Raw genomic sequence first — 19,815 nt, forward strand, 5'->3', positions numbered from 1 at the left:
AAATATTTGATATGATATGGAGGCTTAGGCACCATGCTTTCAGAAATGCAGTCACTGTATAATACAGTCTGCCATTTAAGCTGGCTGCAAATTGATACTCTTGATATCACAGATAGCATAGATAGCGTAGATAGAATCTACTGTTGCTAGCTGATGTTGATAGCAATAATGCACCTATATATGTAACGCCGTGGAAGGCTTAGAAGAATGGTCTATCATTTTGTGTTGTTGAAACAGGTATGTGTTTTGAAGCGTTCAAAAGAATGTGAAGAACAATACGCTGCTCTGATGCCATACCAACTAGCCTACCGTAGAGGAGGTGTTCCCCTCCGCTGTCTTGGGTATTTATGTCAATGTAACCGTATGTTACGCTTGAGGGCTGTAGCCAACGCTTTAGTTTCACCCGAAGGCGCTGTCTGAGTTTCTAGAGACGAACTATTGTGTTTGGGAGGCCAGTCATTCTACAGCGCTGGTTTTGAACCGCTGGAAAATATGGTACACTAATAATTTTTTTTGCTGTAACTGCAGTAGTGTGTTTTTTTGTGATGTTTTTACAACTTTTTAAAGGCCGGGTTAAGTCTGTTGAAACAACTGTCGTAATATCTTTAAAGGAGTACTGACACGAAATTTTTATGTTACGTTTTTTTCGCTGCTATGCGTGCCTACCAGCCCACTAATCATAGAATGACAGATTAGACGGTCGAGCGCAGCGTAAACATTCATTTACGGCGTCGTTTATTCGTGCCAGTTTCGGTTTCGACTGAAAAACGCCGAGCGGCCGCCATGACAGCATGTATAACATGACGTCACCATTCTTGCCGTATCGCTGCCTCTCTAGAAGCGCGCGCGAGCGAGCGCACGCGCGCGCCCAGACCGGCCGAGGTTTTCGCCGTCCCCACAGGCCCGGGCAGCATGACGTCAGTCCCAAAACCATGACGTGTACACACGCCCGAGCAGCGCGCGCCAACCACAGCCAGCGCGTCGGCTTCGTCACGGGAGCCCCGACGTCGGCAGTTTGGGGCACGTAGCAGATGATGTCACGTCGGCCCGCTCTGGGCTTTCTCGTGCGGGCGAAGATTAAAATGGATTTTAAATATGTTTCGCTGAACGGTTGCTGTTGAAACTTGCTGGGAGATATCTCCTGATAAAAAGGAAGCGTTTTACATAGTTATCTCAACTTTGAAATTTCGTGTCAGTACTCCTTTAAATATGTATGGCGTCATTTGACGTCTCACCCAACCGAACGGCGTGAAACACCGTTTTTTACGTCCATAGCGCACCATATGGCTGTTACGTCGGTAGTCTGAACATAGCCTAATTAATAATTTTAACCTGAATTTGGTGGATAAATAGTAACGAATAAATGTATTTTGTTTAAAAATTTAAACTACGGCAAAACTAGATGATTGCGTGAGGCGGAGCCCTCGATAATTTATTTCAGTATTTTTTTCTCTGAACCTCCCTGTCATTAAAAGCCGTATTATTTGGTTTTGCAAACATTATTTCTTGTCTATAGATGGCCAAAGCCACGTCGTAGTCCAGAATTCATTTGTTCACCATTATCATTACTAGAGCGGAAAATTGACCTAGTTGGATCTAATTCATATTGTCACGAAGCCAAGGACGACGCAGTTGTTTGGAAAAGAAACAAGTTTATTGGAGCGAACTTGTGCTCCCCTAACAACTGAAAAGAATACAGAGGCGGCGAAGCAGCGGTCAACAAAGTGACGTACGTGCGTCGGCGAGCGTCGCAGAATCGAATGCCCCGGCGTCCGCACTGCAGGCTTTTTATCTTTCGGCGCGCGTGGTTCTCGAAACGTCGATTCACATCGAGAACATAGTAGATCCAAGAAGATTATTCTGGGCTGTTCACGTTAGATCGGAATGCTCTCCCTATCACAACAGATAACACATGCGGCACAGAAAGAAAGAAAGAATGGAACACGCGCTTCCCTTTGCGCAGAGATAACACAGACCGGCGCAGCCGGGCGGTAAAAGCAAAACACAAATAAACAAGCCCAATGTATGGTTCGCGGCAATATTTAAAACGCAGACAGACGATGTACAAGAAGAGGACAACACACACAGACACACGCACACACACGCACGCACGCAGGCACGAACACACACGCACGCACTCACACACAAACACGCACGCACACGTACGCACACGTACGCGCACGCACACACACGCACACACACGCACACACACGCAAACGCACGCACGCACGCACATACACATGCACGCACACGCACGCACGCACGCAATGACGCAAGCACAAACGCACACGCACACGCACGCCCGCCCGCACGCACGCCCACGCCCACGCACACGCACACACGCGCACGCACGCACATTACACTCGATCGTTCCATAACAACACATGCGCAAAGTACATGAAGATAGCTTTTTTTGCGTTACCATCCCGTGTTACCCTCGATTGTTTAACTCCATTCGCGTGTACTGTTATCGACTTGTGGGCGGCGCACGTGTCTCCTGATTTCCTTATTTTGTAGGCTTCCATGATGAGGCTTCCACATGAGGCTTCCACATTTCATCTTTGTGTGCATATTCTGCAGTTGCACTCCCAGTAGCTGGTTGACACCCATTGCACGTTTTACAATGAAGTGCGAGGTCCGAGTTCTCCGTTCCTTTCGTGGAATTATCATGCTCGCCCAGCCTCACCTTTAATCAGCGACCGGTTTGGCCTATATAGTGCTTCCCGTAGTCCCGCAGGGCGCAGCCAACCCGGGATCAATTATGGCTGCCTGTAAATATTTCGCATTATACAAATAGATCGCTTCATCGCTACCTGGTTCGCGTCATCTGCCGCCCGTGCCCGTTACAATATAAAGACAACAAAATGGTAGCAGGAATATTGTCGAGGTAACGGCTGGACTCGCTGTGGGTATAAATTACAAAAATTATCAGTGGCGTAGCTCGGCTATGCCAGGATATACGTATAGTGAGCTAAGGTTCAGTTGATTATTCTTAGTTTTCCTGGTTGTCTAGGATTAGCTTGATTATCATGCTTACTGCTGCTTCAATGCCACACACACACGGTATACGCATGATGTGACACATGAATATTTATCAAGTTGCACTTGAGCAGCGTCACCAATCGCCCCAGAGATAAGCTGGTTCCACCTGCGCACGCCGGTGTTGCTGCGACGCATGAGCCATCGGTTCCACACCCGGCCACCTCTCGCATGATCATCAAGTGGACCGGGCCGCCACGTGCGGAACGGAGGTCGGCGAAGACGCTGGGCGCGGGGGGTGTGTGAGAGACGCCGGGCAGCGAGCAACGTTCTGTGCGCCGTGTCACGTCACTGCTCCTCGCGCATGGGCAGCACGGGTTTCCAGGAGCCACGCAAAACTGCTCAACCTCGGCCTGTGTAGCTCACTCTACAAACCCAGTTTATACGTCCAGTGCAAATGACTCGTGACTCCTTTGTGTTAGATGATGTAAGTAGAGATGCGTAGACATTGGTCTGTGGAAATCGGGCTCTTGGCGATGCTCAGACAGATTCCTGTGTCATTCATACCAGGTTCTTGATGCTGAGAGCGTATGCACACCTGGTAAAGGTGTTACTAACTCCGTCTGGAGGTTGTTTTGACTCTTCACGAGGTCTGTGCTGAAGTCATTGGCCACGAGTGATCAACTTTGCAGACTCTAGGTGGACGGTGGGAAACGAGAAATTAAAACATTGTGATGTGTTGTCCACTCAACTACCCAGTATTCTTTTGAAGAGACCTTACACTGGGCATGATTACGAAGACAAGCACAGAACGTCGGTTGAGATATTTCAAGCGTTTGCCTTGATGTCATGGCAGGGTGTGTGAGCACTCCTTCGTGAGATTCAGTTTTTAGAAACATCTCTTTAACCACAGCACGTAGGCCGGCTTTGACGCCCCCTATCTTCTCATTTTACCCATGGAACTCCTCTTTCCCCCTCTCCGGAACTTCATATATTCTGGTTCTAGCTTATATGTTTCGCCTTGTTTGGAATAAAGCTGATGTTAATGCGCCGCCTTCACGCGATAATGTGTGTATCCGTCTTTGTGAGCCTTACCAGAGCAACTTCCCTTCAAAGGAATGTTACACCATCTAGCCCAACATCACGAACTACGGTGCTCCTGTTACTCCAAAACAGGTTATGCATTGTGGGGCTTTACCTTTACAACAGGGGCACGCTCACTAGAAATGTATAGGTACGGAGAAGGACATCCGAAGATGCGGGCAGCACAGTTGAAGGCACAGGTCCCTAAGTCATTCGAAAGGGCCAAGAACGTGAAATGTGTTACCCTCATTTTCCTGATGACGTAGACAAAGGAGCGGCGGGTGTCGGTCGTGGTAAAATGCATTTATTTTGTGATCAGACAACATGTCATGCACTGTCAAATTTTGGTGCCATTGCGGGAATAAGGAAAGAAGAGATCAAAAAAAGGAAAATAAAGTTAGTTAGAATAACAAAGTAACCAGCTGTGAAGGCCAGACGACTCGAGGAAATCTTCCATCCGCCCCACTCTGGCTTCTTCCTGTTGGCAGTATTCAGTCATAAAAACTGGAAGATTCCCTAGAGATGCTGGCCTTGTTGATAGGCCTCTTGTCTGCACTCAGCAAATTAGGGCAATGCCGTATGACGTGTACACTGTCATTAATAATAACACGACATCGTGGGCAATCCGAGCCATCTAGTGCACCTAAGCGTATCGCTCGGAACTGTGACGTTGTTGCCGATATGGTTCGTAGCGTGTGACTACTAGTGCTTTAAAAATATGTGCCACTTGCGAGACCAGTGGTACTGGACGCGCGCGCGGTTTTCTTCCTGTAGCTTCCACAACTCGGCTTTCGTTTTTTCCCCGGCCTTTCTGTCTTTTTTCGAGTAGTGAAGGGAATCAGGTTTTCATTACTATCTGAAGGAAGAGCAAGTTCCAACCTTACAAGATTTGCCACAAGTTGATCTGGGGCTGCCCTCTTAGCTAGCTTGTAGCAAGTCGGGCGGCTGACCTCGCCAGTTCATTTAAGGGTTTCCGCCTTCTCTCCCGCGTACCGTGTGTCTCTACTCATTGGCTTCAAAATAACCCCATGAATGTCATAATTGTGGTGTGCCTGCTGTGCCAGCGATGCCACAGTGACTTGGTATCCCATCACAAGGCAAGATGCTAACGCGCTACACTACCAATCACGTGAACAAGCTGCAGCCTTGCATTCGTCTGACCCGCAGAATCGACATGAACGACTTCTCAGGCTCGATCCAGAGCAAAAAAAAAAATTCTGGTGAACTCATTCTCCTCAACTTCGCAGAAGTAATGAGACATTGCTACACCGGCTGCGTCTTGCAGTAGCATTGACCCGGAGTTATCTCCACACAATCGGACGCAAGGACAGCCCGGACTGCCTTCTGTGCGGCTGTCATGAGACTATCGAACATTCGCTTAGCACTTGTCCAAAGAACTCTAGTGAGCGAAAGAGCCTTGAGGCAGCATTACAACGCTTGGACACTCGCCCACTGTCCGTACAAAAGAATTTGGGCGCGTGATCTGACAACAGGAAACAAAGCCAAGCGTTAAAGCCCTGCTTATATTTCTATGTGACTCCTCTCTGGATTCTCGGCTCTAGGTTGCGACAAAATTTAACAGACTGCGAAATAATGTCTCAATTTTTTATGAACCATAATCATGTGCTGAAGAGTCGACTCTAATCATCTTATTCAGCATCCCGTTTTATGTGAGACGTTTCTGGGTTTTACTGCTTGTACATAGTTCATTTGTTTATTTCATTGTCATTTATCATACCTTCCACATTCATTCCTTTCTCTTTTTGTCCCCAGTACCCTCCCCCAGTGGGAAGTAGCAGGCCCAAGATCAGATTCTCAGGCGGACCTCTTCTCTTTTCTAATAAACATTTACTCTCTCTCTCTCTCTCTCTCTCTCTCTCTCTCTCTCGTGAATGTCACCACCTCATCAGAATTTTACAAACCTTCATTGGCACACATTCTATGTCGCAATCCAAACAGCATAAAAACTGTCCTACATGTTACAAACATTTTCTTTATAGTCCACGTCTTTCAGCTTGTAGCAGCACATGCTCAAAGCGTTGGCTTGTGGTTAAAACAATCATTTTTTCTTGCCTTGTGTTGGATGTGTCCACTGAAATAGTGAAAATCAATATTTAGTGATTTTTTGCATTGAAGTTTTTCGTAGAACACGTAGCAAGCTCGCAACGGGCAGTCTCAGGTTCAAAAGGTCGAGCACCATTAAGACGTTTCCTGTCGATGCTGGGCAAACGCGGCAAACGGCATTGCATTTTATTGTCGTTCCCTACGCACAATTTATTGTAATTAGAAGCACGAAGAAGGTAGACAATAAAGCAAAACAAGGGTGCAGTTGAACTACACTGCAACTATTGTAGACACCATGCGATTTCCACCAGTCTAGTGTAGGGTGCTGCCATGTTTTGGGTTTTGCGAATGTTCCAGATTGCAGTATCGATCATTACGCAGTGAACGGCAGCAGCAGTCACCAAACTGTCTGAAATAAAACAGGCAAAAATGTGTTTGGATGCTCACTTTAAAGCGACAAAATTAATGGTTAAGTTTAGGGGCGAAGCACCTAGGACCTCGCTTTGTCAGTGGCTTGTCCCCTGGCGTCCGTGTGCACAGTGTTGCGCATGCGCGAGGAGCGTTGGATTGCATTGAATCGGATTTGGATTGGATTAAATTGAATTGTATCGGTTTGGATTGGATTGGAATTGTATATACTGTACACACGCGTTGTCACTCATTTACATGCGCGAGTGGGCAATGCCACGGGTGATTTACGGTAAGAACGATCCCCAGTGCTTCGCCCACTCGTCATGATTCACTTCGTGGAAATGCGTGAATTTTTTGTGCTCAGCTATACAACTGTTACAGATTTGTGGTCTTACAGTGCCGGACTGCTTTTTTTGGGGTTTTTAAAATTTTATCATGTTTTTGTTAGATAATCCTAAACAATATTGGTGGTCTTAAACAACTATGTGAGGGGCTTACCTTTGCTGGTATTACGTGGCCATTCCTGCCAGCTTACTGACGTCGATATGGGCTTCTAGCTTATCTCCTGTTTGGGCCAAGATGACGGTATTGGTAATTATAGAGCCGGCCATCTGTAAGCATATTTCGGATAGATAATTTCACCGGTATAATTTTGGTGACTTTTCTGCACATTTTCATTTGAATGTAGGTAATTTTCTCGGTCGAGCTGATTTTTTAAGTTTATATTGATACTTCAGGTGCATCATCGGATTTTCGACAAGCTTTTGCCAGATTTCCTACAAATCTGAGGAAGAAACATACGAAATTATTTTCTTGCAACTGCAAAAAAAAAAAAAAAAAACAGTCGAACTTGAGCATCAGCCTCGAGCGTTCAAATGTAAACTGTGCCGGATGCTACAAACCACTTATAAAAAGGGCCTCTATCTGGCAAATTGTAGTAGAAAAAATCTGCTCAAACCTCGTGCTTTACTGAACCCTCAAGCACAAGGGGGTACTCAGATTAGTTTTATTGGGGAAGTTGTTTAATGCCGGCCTCGGGAAAAATGAGGTAGCGCACATCGTTGCTGCAGGACTTGAAATCGGGAAGGGTCAGTATCGTTCCCTACCCTGACGTCAGACCTTCCGGGTCAAGACTGAAGACTGCGTACGGATTGTTCGGCATTAAGAAAACATGATTTAGGTGTCGAAACTACGCCGGCAGAACCACGTTGTAGGCGTCTATCGTCGTTATTATATTATCCAAAATTTTTACATAAATGCAAACAATTTCAAACGCAGACGTGCGCGACCCCTATCTACGACAAAAAGACTAGAAATATTGTGTATGATGACACAAGCGCGCCAACAGATGAACACTAGCATTCGATTACGCCATAAAACTGTTGGACAATGGGCGGTAAAATGTGCCCAATGCAACAAGCCCACTGTTTACATTCATGTTGAATGGTCACTAACATGCATGAAAAGGAATACTTGAAAGCAGGATATACAGTGTAAACACACACTACCTTATGTATGACTGACGCAGTTAAACTGCAATGCAATAAAAAAAGACAAATAATAAACGCAAGGCAGACGACTATTTTTAAGAAGTTAACATGTCCTTACATGAGGACCGTTGCTTACAGCTCTGGCAATTTTCTCATACACAATGATATCCGATTTGTACAGGCAAGACATTCGCACACTGCCAAGTACACTTACGATCATTTGAAAAGGACTTTTTAAAAGGTGTTTTGCAGCCGAACAGATTGTTGGTGGACAAGCGTGTTTTAAAGCAAGTAGGCAGCGGGACCTTGAAGGTGTAAGCCTTCTGCACTGCACATGTGCACTGAACATCACTGCACATCTGCATTTCCTTGCACTGTAAGAAAACGCAGATGTGCAGTGATGCTGCGCCGTTGGCTCTTCAATATTGGAGTGATCGACTAACAAAAGCGCGTTCGATGCGCAATAATTTCGTTGAAAATAGAGTTGGATTTCAGTGTACCTCTAGAACCGAGGATGCGACTGCATATGTTGAAAGAAATCTTTTGCGAAAGCACGTGGACGTAGTATCAGACTCTTTGCAAAAATAATGGAAAAAATAGCAAAACCACCATCTCCAGATTTTTGGATTCAAAATGGTACCTTTTGTCACTGAGAATTTCCCTCTCTCTAGCTGTTGTTTCCCCGGAATTAGTTGGACTAGGCTGAACTTCATCAAATTCAAAACAGTCAATTTGTCCCGGTAACGTGAATAACGAGCTCAAACTGCACTTGAAAGCAAATTTTCTGGCTAAATAGTGTTGAAATAGGCGCCGATTTGGAAAATAGGCAGTTATAGGCAACTATACGCACTAAGACGCTAAAGCAAAAATAGGCATTTATAGGGGCTATCAAAACACCAAACAGCCCTTAACATATTTCATGCTCATATATCAAAAGGGGCCGATATGAGCGGAAGCAACAAAACAGCCATTTGTCCTTAACTTTCGTATCTACTGATGATACATGAAGACACTGCCACTCAATACCGCTTCGCCCGCTGGAAGTATCGCCCCGTGCCTCCTGAATTACGGTCAGGAACGAACATGGAGTCTCTTCCAGACTTACACCCTTCATTGCCGAGGGGCAATCCGCCACATTTACCCCTTCCTCTACCCGTCTTTCAAATGTCCTACGCCTGGCGCGTGTCAGGCTTGAGCCAACAGCCACCCCGTCCCCAGGCGTACTACACCGACAAAGTTTTCTCTCTTTGTCTCGACTCTGTGAAACGAGAGAACATCAGTGCGAAGTGCTTCTGCAGCGTGCCTAAAACTGCTGCGTTCCGGATGGACTCTTTCGCACCACCTCATTTGGTGTCTGTCGGCAACTACGTTACGGCGACCACGTCACGTTGCGACCACGTTTCTAATGAAATTTGAAAAAAAAAGCTTTTGCAGGACAAATTATAGAACCCAAATGCTGAAGCAAGCAAAAAAATTTGATTCTGTGAAGGTTACTGATAAACACGCATACATCACGTTATCAACATTTCAAAATACATTAAATTTGGTTTGATTATGTCCTTGCCCCCCCCCCCCCCCCCCAGGTTAGATGAAGAAGCACGGCAGGAGAGACGTATAGAATATAAAATCGAACGACCGTCCCACTTGCACACGCGTTATAGGTGTCTAACCAGGGATTAGTCCATAAGCCCGAAGCTCCGACGCGAGAACTAACGCATGCAACCGCACAAGGGGCACGCGGGGTCATACAAACCCACATACCACGGCCTCCCCGTTCAGCTCCGCTCCATCATCATGCTGTTGCTGATAATGGTGGCCGTACACACACACACACACACACACACACACACACACACACACACACACACACACACACACACACACACACACACACACACACACACACACACACACACACACACACACACACACACACACACACACACGCACACGCACGCACGCACGCACGCACACGCACACGCACACGCGCACGCACGCACACGCGCACGCGCACGCACACGCGCACGCACACACGCACACGCACACGCACGCGCACACGCTCACACGCACGCGCGCGCGCACACACGCACACGCGCACACACGTACACGCACACACACACGCACACACGCACACGCACACACGCACACGCGCACACGCACACGCGCACACGCGCACACGCGCACACGCGCGCACACACACACGCACGCACGCACACACACACACGCACACGCACACGCACACACACACATCCACGGACACACCTCAGACACCACACACTGTCTTTTCAACGAGCCATAGAAACATTCTTCCTGCTTGCTATAGCCAACCGAGAAATTAAAGGGGACCTTCAATTATGGCGCGTTTCATGATAAACAACATTAAAATGATCTTGCACATCAAGCCGTAACCAGAATGCGGTAAAAACAACACCGGTTGGCTGTTGAATTGAAGATGTCGGCCGTTCATCGTGACCTTTAAAGATGACTTTAAAGAGTGCCCCAGAGCAAGTATTCTTCTACGAGAGAAACTATCACAACGTAGCTGATAATTGAACAATATATCGCAGTTGTGTAGATAATTTTTGACAATTCATCATCGCTTATGCCTAAGTTGCGATGTGCTATAAGTGAAGCCAACCAGAATAGTAGCATCTCGTTCGCGTAATTGGCTGCCAATTGGTAGGCTGAGAAATTACCCTGGGCTGCGGGAGTTATCATGGCGAAAACTAGCATTAAATTAATTAACATAATTTACTTCAGCTAAATTTACATGAGACCAAGTACCTTTCATTACATTTTCTCGTCTTTCAAGTGACCCGTTGTATCCTCTTGCCTTCATTGATTGGGGGTGTTTTGTGGCGTCAACGTTAGTTTTCACAGCGCTGTTTTGTTTTAAGGAACAGAAACTTCAAAACATACTACTCGGATTAGTTTTGTTACAGTCTTAGCGGTAATATACTTACAGCAATCAAGAGGGCTTTGTTGAGAACAAAGAAAGTTCCACCTCGTAGGCTCATGGATTCGGGGTCAATGGTGTCGCGTAGAAACTGCACCTAGGCGAAGAATCATGCAGAAGCATAGTTTGTTGGTTTAGATGAGTAAGTTTTACTATTGGCATTGTTGCGCTTACTTGAAGTTCAAAGCAGTGTGATTCTTCCATGGATAAGCGAACTTCCTTGGTGGCATTCTTGAGTTTCTGGGCCTTTTTAAAAGCGGTGTCGCGAAGAACCAAACATTGCAATCTTTGGCTCAATAACTTATTACAAAGACTATTAAACAACTTTACTACTTTGATTACAGTGAGCATGCGATACTCGCAGCTGCGTTTTCTCTCTAACAAAGATGTTAAAGTAGGTTTTGTAAAGAACGTGTGACTACCTGATGCAGATTCGTTTTATGGGTAGGCAAGGTAGGCAACCCGCAGCCCTGAGCAATGGCAAGTTTACACGTGCCGCACAAATCGTTGAAAGCAAATGCTGAAAGTTTGCCTCCCTTCAATGCTCAATCGACTTTATTGCGAACATGAAACTGATATATTTACACTATCTTTTAAAGATCTGCGTAACACTTTTTTGTAGTGGTAGCGGTCTCATAGACCTCCTGTATATTTTGTTTTTTTTATTGTATTCTGTTTCTTCTTTGTTATCAATGACATTTATATGTTGCTGTAATGCTGGATTAACTATTATTCTTAGCGTCACACATTATGGAATGCTTTACTGACCTCCTGGTGCGCACAAAAATCCTTACCCTGATCTATAAAAGAGTCGAAAGTTGGGCAAGTTGGTATTGACGCATCTTGTGGTGTCTTCAGTGTGTTCACGTCCTCGTTATTTTGCGCGCAGTTGGATACCCTGATCTAGTCACTATACTACGGTCTCTGTTCTTTGTTATCGTTTTTTTTGTTTTACTAAAGTGGCGCTTTGCTTCTGTACGCGAAAAACATGTCATTGCTTTGTTGCCAATATATGTACACGGCCTCCTGTTACTCTCCACTGTGTGCCATGTAGGGGCACGTACCTTTGTCAAGCCTTTTGATGGCTTTTTGTCTGTGCCTCAAACATCCTTGATGTTGAAATAAACTGAATTGAATTGAATTGAATTGAAAGTAAGCCTCATTTAGTTCCGTTTGAAATTAGTATAGCGTGCTTTATCTCTTTAACGCGCGTGCAGAGGCCCATAAATCCCGCATGTAAAGCCTTTCCCGATTCCCAACTGAAATTAAGTGGTGCTCTACGGATATGTAACACGTACTGTGCTCAGCTTCAGGGTATGCTCACAGGTTTTTATGATCGAATCTCCAAGCACCTGAGCAATATCTTAGGGGGTAATTGCTTGAACAAGTTTAGTGACTGAAATAATTTTGTTTATTTAGTCACTTCAGCAAAGTGTGCTCTTTGTTTTATATAGTTCCTTATCACCTTTAAACGCGGTATTTATATTGAACCCAATAATGTAATGCTCAAATCTGAGGCAGAGTACTTCACTATTTGCTGAAACTTGATTGATAAATACACCGGACATTGCATTGCCTTTTTATGTAACAGCGAAACAGTATTTTGTAAACCTTCCCCAACCGAAAACACACACACGGGAAAGAATGAATCTTGGCGCGTTACTACATTTAAAATGTAAAAGTGAAGTCTTACCTCGTCTACCAAAGACTGGCTCACCGCAGCAAGGTCAACGAAGTCGATCAGGGAGAATGCAGAGAGGGAAATGACAATTTTCACACTTGGATGTGTCAAGCCATCGGCTGAAACCGCGTAGACTGTTGTGCATAGCAAAAAAATGAGGCAAGCAGCTGATGTGACCACGGCTGTATGCCAGATGCTGTCGATAGATCTGATGAGTCCCTTGATCCTGGACACATTGAACCTTATCTCTTCAATCTGGTGGGCAGCCCTGTTGCAACGCTCCCCCTGTGGTGCTTTCGCGAGCACATTAAAAAATGCTACAACCTGTTGGTGCAAATAGTCAGCTAGGACCTCTGAAGTTCGACTCAAGATTGTGGTCAGCATGGAGCCATACACAAAGAAAGCAAGGGTCGAAATGACGGTGCCTATTAGTATGAGTGGACGCCATCGTTCGCCGTAGTCCTGTACAAGGTAGCGCAGGTAAGTCTTAGTAATAAGGACGTAGCAGGTAGATTCTATTATAAGTGCTGAGATTCTCCGCGCGGCGCCGGACAGCCGGCGTTTCCGGCAGACGGAATCAACAGGAGGTGCGTAAGAAGTTGATTGCTCATACGCTGCTGATTCTCGCAAGAAGTGGAGGAGCTTCGAAGCCCCAAGCACCACGCAAAACGCGTTAGCCAGATTTTTCATGACACTTATGGCGGCAATAATGAACACGAGGGATTTAGTGAAGGCACGAACAGGTGACGTAAGGTATGCCCTGCTGAAGAGGAACGCACAACCGAAAGGTAGGACGACAGAAAGCCACGCGGCCGTACAAAAAATGTAAGGGCTCACGAATTTGACCCTGGCCTTTGCAAGAGTGCGGTCGTAAAAACCTGAAATAAAGAGACAGCCGAAAACACGATAGAGAAGGCAGTGTTTCCAGATGCTTTTTGTCATGTGCGAGCATGTGTTAGGCGTTGTCCTCTTCATATGCTGTGACCCTGGAGGCATGGCATCGTTTCGGAGCATGCTTGTGCGCCAGCTGAAATTATAAAAAAGGGTACGTAATCCTAATATGAGTAGAACAGAGAATAGCGCCTAACGCGTCAATAGGAGGAAGAGTATCAATACGGATACCGTCAAAGCGCTGTATTTTACCACGAGGAAAAAAAAGTCGCACCAATGCACGTCTGCTGGCTTACCTGGATAGATCGCTGAGATTTTGTATTCAACAGATTGAAACAGGGGACCGAAGACTATTAGGAAAATTAATAATTATATTTGCTGAGACGCCTGGTGAATGAAATATAACGCTTATTATCTTGCCCCTTATTGCAATGTTTGTGATAAAGACAGTTCTATAAAAGCAGGAATTCTGAAACGCAGCTTGGAATTTTTTATACCAGCTCGAAATGATGCTGCCTTTCTGAATGCTTCTTGAATTCCTATAAGTACTGTTCAATTGCTAGACATATATGTCAAAGTAAATATATCGCGTCCGACGACAGCTCGGAGGGGGAACTACCGAATAGTTTTAAGGACATCAACACTAGGCACTCGGAATATGGTGGAGTAGGTGGATTTACCACCCCACAATGGTGGAGAAGTGTTATAGATAGCAGAACCCCATTTGTACCAGAATTTTGGTCTTTCGTTTTTTATGCCTACCACGCTTACTCATTTTTCAACAAAATCATGAAGCGGGCCACCGCAGAGTCAGTTAACAAGAAAAGGAAAACTTACTCACAAATTGCCTCAATTCCCAATCCCGATTTTTCTTAAGAACCGTTCCTCGTCTTAGGACTCTGCTCTGCTGTTTGGTTAGTTTTCTGTAGAAACCTGTCTCCCAAAGGTTCAGATCATCCACGCAATATCCACTTGTACAAACGCTGTTTCCAGAGAATGGCTAGAAGGCTTTGACAAAGCAAAGGTACGTCCTCTGGCTCTGTGCAGATATCGATTAGGGACACACGTTAGAGAAACAGGGAAGTAAAGCGGTCATTAGAAGCGCCCCCATTCACAAAATATGTCGTCCGTAGTCGCACCTTCCATTACACAAACAGAAAGATTAATCCGATGGTTCTCTTTGCCGTGCTAGTTGGCATTTTCGTTTGACGAATGGTTCCCTGGTGTTAATCCAATTCTGTGCGCCTGCTGAGGGTTGTGCGTTGAGTACGCGCACTCTGGCGTGACAAGTGCAATGTTGCGTGAAAAGTGTATATACAATCAGTTTCCCCTCCAGGATGATGCCATTACTAGATGCAAACGCACTTGTTGGTTGTGTGTTCAATAGGAATATGTGCGTTTATGTCATGAAGGAAATTGATGGTTGACAAAAATGTTACACATGGTTACGACTGTTGAAGGTCAAAATACCGCACTTGCCCACATTATCCTTCTTTACCGGCCTTTTTGTCGCACGAAAGACATTTGTGTCAGCCTTTCCGACGTAAAAACATGATTATACCCAATACTGTGTTGTGGAGCAAAAAGCGGGCATATCTTCACGGCATCGGAGGACAGGAATCGAACGCCATATTAAAACGCTATTTCTGTTTCGTGTCGAAGGCGGAAGTGTGATGCTCTCGAGAGAAGGCAAATGCGTGATATCATTAGGACTCTGTCGTATATATATCATCGAGAAGAGACCAGCCGTCAGCTCTTTCTCGTGTCTTTCGGTGTCTCTCACACACACGCACACGCACGCACACACGGGCGTACACATGCAGATGATTAAACTATGTCCATAACTTACCTCTATAATGACATCACTGGGAAAAGTTCATTGCCAGCTTCACTTTTGTTATTCATACATTGATAAAAATGTGCATACTAAAGCCGATAAACACGCGGAGCTTCGTCAAGCACCCATTATGGCTGGTTTCTGTAAATATTGAGCGCAGGTAAATATTTGGTTGTACACAAAATGGGTTTCTGTGAGGTTTTGGTCCTGTATTCTAGCTGAAGTGAAACTGTTGGGATGATGAATGAACCTTTATTAGAGAACAAAAAGGTGAGTGAAGCGAGTGTGGTCAGCCTCCTATGTCCAGGAGGCTGCGAGAGGACACCGCCTTCACCGCCCAGTCGATTATCATAGCTTGATCTTCATGATTGGACCTGGACAGCAGCCTCTCCCACTGCTCACGGGAAGGGGTGGGGTTAGTCAAGGAGGCTGGAGTGGGGAACGCGAGCATTAAATGACAAGGGGGGGGGGGGGGGGAGTTTCTAGTGGGGTATTACATGGTTGACAGGTGTTAGGGCGCAGTGCAGGCACAATGTTGGGAAGTTGTGTACAGTTGAAGTAGGTACCTGTTTATTGGCGTTGCCAGGTGTATGCTGGTGTGTGCGAGCGGGAGTTGTGTGGCGGAGAATATTTGTAGTGGAGCCTGTTTGTAGTGGGTGAGAATGACTTCTGTGGTGGTCAGCGGTTTGGTGGGGATGTCTTCAATGGTTGACGATTCGGAGAGAATACCCGGTTGAACATGCAGTGCTTCATTCCCAGGCAGGCGTGTGTGAGCAGGGGTCCAATTATTGTGATGGGTAGTTGGGAGGTTTTTTCTATAAATTCTGAGATAAAAGTTCTTCTACGAATTATGCGCCCAAAAAATCACGCAGCTCAACTGCGTATGCAATATTATGTGCGGTGCAACCGTTTGGACTTCCCTGTCTCACACCATGGCCAGTAGTATTGCGAAATGGGAACGGGAGAAAATGGCATTTGATAAAGAGGGCGAATTACCGTAAAAACCCGCGTATAATACGAACCCGCGTATAATACGAGGTGTAATTCGGGGACATCAAAATCAGAAAAAAAGTTTTCATCCGCATATAATGCGAGGTAAAGAGCACATAAAACATTTATTTGCACTGCAGTTACCGTTCAGTCTTTGTCAGTTTTCGCTGGCACCGTCTCCCGACGTCCGTTTAGTCATCGTCAGGGTCGCTGCCGCTGTCTGCTGAAGTCGCCTTGTCGGAAATGTCTTCCCACAGAAAGTGGTCCTCAGTGCTATCAAGGGCGTTCGAGATGCCGCATTTCTTAAAAGAGCGACTGACGAGCTCCTCTGGAATGCTGGCCCACGCATCCGCGATCCAGCCACAAAGCACCGCTGGAGAAACCCGCGTCAGCCATTCGGTAGCTGTCACCCACGGGTATCCTGTCCTCATCCACTCTTGGTAGCAGGACCCGATGCAGTCTTTGAGAGGCTTGTTGATGCAAATGTCTAGCGGTTGCAGCTGCTGGGATGTCATTCCTCCTGGCATGACAATGAGTTCGGTGCGGGGTTCGTGCAACAACTTCTTCACGGAATCGGCCAGGTGGCAGCGAAAGGCGTCCAACACGAGCACTGACGGGAATCCCCAACAGTGCTCCAGGCCGCCGACACCACACAAACTTTATCCAGTCAAGCACCAGTTGCTTTCTCCACCCACGAATGCTGCCTTCGGTAACGCCGAACTGCCGTCCTGCAGCGCAATTTCTGATGGTCTCGGCACATAAAATAACTTTTCTTTTAATTGCAGCCGAATACTGTTTTAGTGCACCCGACATCTTGATAGACTTGCGGTGAACGTGCCGAGATCCTTTGCGTAGTCAAAACAATCAAAATGGCGCCGGCTGAGAGAAGCAGCAGCCAGCTAACGCCACAGCAAGATGGCGCTCCCTCCGCTGAAACCGAAAGTGCAAATTCTCGGGGGAAAGCTTTGGGATCCACATATAATACGAGGCACAAATTTAACAGAGTAAAATTTGGAAAAAAACCTCGTATTATACGCGGGTTTTTACGGTAATGTGGCATGCCAGATCTTTTGAATAGGTGTTGCGTAATAAAGACATAATACCATTCTCACCGTCTCTTACATAGGCTACGATGCAGTTAGTCTGTAGTTGTAGGTGTGAAACAGCAAAAAGGGAATTGAAACCTTCAAGGTCACGGTATATAGTGACGACGGTGCAGATTTGGTGGATGTTATAAAAAGAGGGGAAATCGGTTAAAGGTGACCTTTTGTGTAAAGTACCGTCTTCTACATCTAAAATGAGCATCAAAACAATGGGGATGGCGCAATGTAATGTGTAGCGGCAGGGAAGCTGTTTTTCTTCAAAAAACAACGGTCACGCACACTCCTGAAGCAGAACTAACAGCGTGCTTGAACACACGTCGTAAAAACCTTTTCGGGACTGGTCAGCACATTGAAACACCTATTTCGAGCACGACGTAGGCCAGTTAGCTTTACAAGCCCGCGCTACTGGGTCTGAAAATAGCACCGTTCCCTGGTGATACACGCCACTAATGCACCTTTAACCACCGCAAAAATCGTATTTGCACGATTCAAACGCGCGCCTTGTTTCACTAGAAATAGTCTTGAGACTTGTGGGCGCGTTACAGTGGGCTCAAATATAATATCGGCTTCAAAGCGCCCGGCAGCATCGTCACGAGCAGTTCTGTTGTTCTCCCTGCCGTTCTCGCGGCGTTCTCTCAACTGTCTTGAGTAATGGGGAACGAATGCCCGCCACTTCGCGAGCACGTTCTCCGTAGGAGCAGCCCCGGCTCTTATTTTGTGTACCAAGGCTTAGGCCATCCTGGGAAGTCCTTCTGGCAATGGTCTTGGGTAATGTAGCGGCACTGAGCATATATTAGCTTCTGTTGTCGTTAGTGGCAAATTACGTGAGTGTGTATGTTGGGCTTGGAGACAAGTGTTCAAGAAGATAACGCCTGCAATGATAGAGGTAAGCCTGAAAAAGAATAGCCCGACTGATATTGACTGCGCATTATCGAGAACCGTCTCGTCGTGAACCGGTAGTCGTCGTTTCTTCTGTGGGTTCAGTTCCGGTTCAGCTTCAGCGTGCTCAAAAAGTAACTGTTTGGGTTCAGGTACAGCTCCAGCAAAAATACTGGTTTGGTTCCGGTTCGACATCCTGATACATAGGCGTCGGCAGGGGGGTGCAAAAGGGGAACTTACCCTCCCACCCCACAAGCCAAACCAGCACAAGTGCCCTTTCCCCTCGTCCTCTCCCTCTCTCCCCGCAGTGCAATCGGTTTGCCCCCCTCCAGACAAAATCCTGCCGGCGCCCATGCCCTGATTTATATATTATAAGGCACGCACCAGGAGTCTTCGAGGACGTCTTTATTAGGCGAGCTTTGTCGTACCTTACAAGGAGCGAGCCACAGAGAACAACCAAGACGGGCGTCGAAGATGATAATCAACTGATGACGATGATAAAGCATGATTGCGTGTGGAAGACCAAGCGTGCCAAGTACGAGTCCACTGGCGCATAACCTTGTGCTAGCGGGGGATTGTCCGGAAGCATATTCCTCTGGCGTTGTGGCCCTAGCTAACCTGCGCTTACAATATCAATTTACTTTTACATTCGAACATGGATTTCCCACGGAGAAAGAACATTTGCAGGAGGCGAAACGGCCCCTTGCGGACGGCGAAGGCGAGCGACCAGAAGATACAGCTTTAGCTGACCGTTTTGGACGGAATGCTCCACTTTCGAAGGCCCGCTCAGCACAACCAGAGTGTCAGCAGCAGAAATGCTTTAGCTAAACGAAAACCGTATGTCCCTCAAAGGGGAATCATTCGCGTCACTGGTAGTGTCCTGTGCGTTTGCAAAAGAGAACTTCACCCAAGAGGACATCTAAGAATTGGTATCTTGGTCACTCAAATAAAGTAAAATACCGTGTTTATTGCCTTATTTCAACTTTTTTAATATAATTTAGTCGCTGACACGATATAATGGTCCTAAATAATTTAAAATAGGCCGTTCACTTTTCGAATAGTCAAGACAAGGCCGTCTTTCTGGGAGCCGCATAGAAGTAAACTTGCGCTTCGGTCGACGGTTTCCGCTTCTGTTCTAACCTCGTTGGGGTGTGTAACATCTTTGTCTATTCGGAAGCGCTTTCGCGGTTTATTCTCTCACGTTTCAACTAAAGAAACGGAGTTTGCAGTTGCGCAATCCCTCGCTGGGGGCAGCCATCTTAGAATTATGCGCAGTAGCGTGAGCTGCCGCGACGGTCCGCTAAGCGTGCCCGGCGAGGAGGAGAAGGAGAAGGAAAAACGTTTATTTATATTCAGGGAGACGTCAAGGGCAGCCGTCACCCAGAAGACACGTCGCAGAGGCAGTGGAAACAGCGCGTTTATTCTGAGCGGCAACCCAGAACTCCAGCCCC

The sequence above is a fragment of the Haemaphysalis longicornis genome, unplaced genomic scaffold (assembly GCF_048455015.1).
Source record: "Haemaphysalis longicornis isolate Haplotype H1 unplaced genomic scaffold, Haemaphysalis longicornis Haplotype H1 scaffold_6, whole genome shotgun sequence".
NCBI lineage: Eukaryota > Metazoa > Arthropoda > Arachnida > Ixodida > Ixodidae > Haemaphysalis > Haemaphysalis longicornis.